Source organism: Gadus morhua, chromosome 13, assembly GCF_902167405.1.
Source record: "Gadus morhua chromosome 13, gadMor3.0, whole genome shotgun sequence".
Classification (NCBI taxonomy): Eukaryota; Metazoa; Chordata; class Actinopteri; order Gadiformes; family Gadidae; genus Gadus; species Gadus morhua.
Window position 1 is genome coordinate 6,029,058 of NC_044060.1, and position 2,431 is coordinate 6,031,488.

At 59.6% G+C, this 2,431-nt stretch overlaps 1 pseudogene; it reads left to right on the forward strand.

Moving 5' to 3' along the window:
- The first annotated feature begins 222 nt into the window (after nucleotides 1–222).
- LOC115556532 (neurogenic differentiation factor 4-like) lies at nucleotides 223–1,950 on the forward strand (annotated as a pseudogene).
- The last annotated feature ends 481 nt before the right edge of the window (nucleotides 1,951–2,431 follow it).

Sequence of the window (2,431 nt, forward strand, 5' to 3'; positions counted from 1 at the left end):
CCCGCGATGTTAGAGTCTACTAATCACTGACCAGACGCCTCTGTCTGTGTTTTCATGTTGATACTGAATAGATATTTTTAGGCCGGCCTTTCTGCATTAATTTATGAAAATGTTTTCCACTCCACAAAAGGGAAACGTGTTCTAAACGTTAATAATAAATGTTAATACTAAATGTTAATAATACATTTTATTAACGGTGCTTCTTCTCCGGTCCACAGAGGGCGACCATGGCCAAGCCGTACGAGAGAGCCGGCTCTCGGGACGAGGACGTCAGCCCGCTGCAGTGGACCGACGGGGACATGAGCTCCCCCGACACGGAGGGCCCCGACACGGAGGGCCCCGCCACGCCCCACATCTACAGGTCGGGGGCCCCGGAGCCCCGGGGGGGTGGCAGCCAGGTGGGCAGCGAGGACATCGAGGACGACGAAGACGACGACGACGAGACGACGACGACGACGGGGCGGACGACGACGAAGAGGGCCCCAAGAGACGGGGGCCCAAGAGAAAGCGCATGACCAAGGGCCGGCAGGAGCGTTTCCGCGCGCGGCGCGTGAAGGCTAACGCCCGCGAGCGCTCGCGCATGCACGGGCTGAACGACGCTCTGGAGGGCCTGCGCAGCATCATGCCCTGCCACTCCAAGACCCAGAAGCTGTCCAAGATCGAGACGCTGCGGCTCGCCCGCAACTACATCTGCGCCCTGAGCGAGGCCCTGGAGGGGGGCCAGTCCCTGGAGAGCCGGGCCTTCCTGGAGACCCTCTGCAAGGGCCTCTCCCAGCCCACCAGCAACCTGGTGGCCGGCTGCCTGCAGCTGGGGCCCGGGGCCGGCGAGCAGACCCAGGACCGGACGGGGGGCCCTCGGGGGCCACCGGCGATGGGCGGGTTGGGGTACTCGGGCTCCCCGGGCCTGCCCAGCCCCCCCTACGGCAGCCTGGACTCCGCCCACCTGCAGCACATGCGGGCCCTGAAGGGGCGGGGCCCGAGCAGCAGAACGACTACGGGGCCGCGGGTCTGGGGACCCCCCCCTACGACGGACCCCCACGCCGCCTCTCAGCATCGGCAGCAACCTGGTGGCCAAGCAGGAGAGCTCGCCGCACTACGGGCCCCCCCAGCACTACTCGCCGGCCCTATACCCCACGGCCGGCTACGAGGTGCACCTGGACGCGACCTACGACCCCTACCACCCGGCCCACATGACCCCCACGCAGATGATCTACCGCCACTAGGGGGCGGGCGGACTTTGAGGAGCTGCGCGTTCTGCGGGCGGCGCAGCAGAGACAGGACGTTGTGAAGAGCTGCGACAATGACTCTGACGCTGTTTCACCTAAAGACCAAATAAGTCATGTCCTGTTTTGGGCCGGGCTGGATGCGACGCCGCTCTGACCTCTGACCTCTGAGGCGCTGGGCTGATGGACGTCTTCCGGTTTGCATGACTTTGCATCGAGCACTTGGGACACAGCTGTGGTAACGTGGAGCAGTGAGAAAAATTCCTTATTTATGTCCTGATCTGATATTTATGAGGCTCTGATGGTGCGTGCGCACGCGTGCGTGCGTGTGTGCGTGTGTGTGTGTGTGTGTGTGTGTGTGTGTGCGTGTGTGCGCTCGTGTCTTTTCTAGATGTATTAATAGTTGTGTCATGCTGTGTTCTCCATGTGGCCTGACGTATACTGATAGTATATTCTCTACGTTGTTGTTTTTTCATGTTTTGCACTTAAAATAACCTAAAGTCGATGTTTTAGCGCATTCACAACCCTTTGTAGCGAGGTTTCACCAGAGGGGACTTCTCAAGGAAATACCAAACAGTTCTCAGGTGAAACTGGCTCATTATGTAATTTAAACAAGATCCACTAACGATGCAACACCCATTTTCATTGGCTGTGTCGTTCTATGTTCTGTATGTCTAATTTATTCTCCCGATGATCTGAAATAAACAACCTCATAACTTAAGTATCATTGGAGGGTCCTTCTTTAATCATCCCTCTGTTGACCTTTCCCATGGTTCTCCATGTGGGGGCCCTCTCAGGCCGGGGGTCAGAACTTGCTGACCGAAGTCAGACCCTGGGGGGGGGCCCTAATGATGACCGGGGGGCCCCTGCCGTCCGGGGTCAGACCCTGCGGACCGGGGGCCACCACTGATGACTGGGGTCAGACCCTGCGGACCCCCGTGGCCCCTGGTGTGCTGCTGTATGGGCCCCCAGCCACCGGGCCCCCAGCCCATGGGCTTACGCTCCATTGTGCGTGGCTCACCTCTCGGCTGACTCCGTGACACGCAGACAGTGATCCGGTCTCCTCGGGGCCCCTCTCATCCCCCTCTCCATCTCGGGGCCGGTCTTGTGGTTTGAGCTCCTCTAATCCGGTCCTAATGAAAGAGGAGCGGGATCAAGGCCGTGATTAACATGGCTTCATGGCCGACCGGCTCACACACTTTATTCCT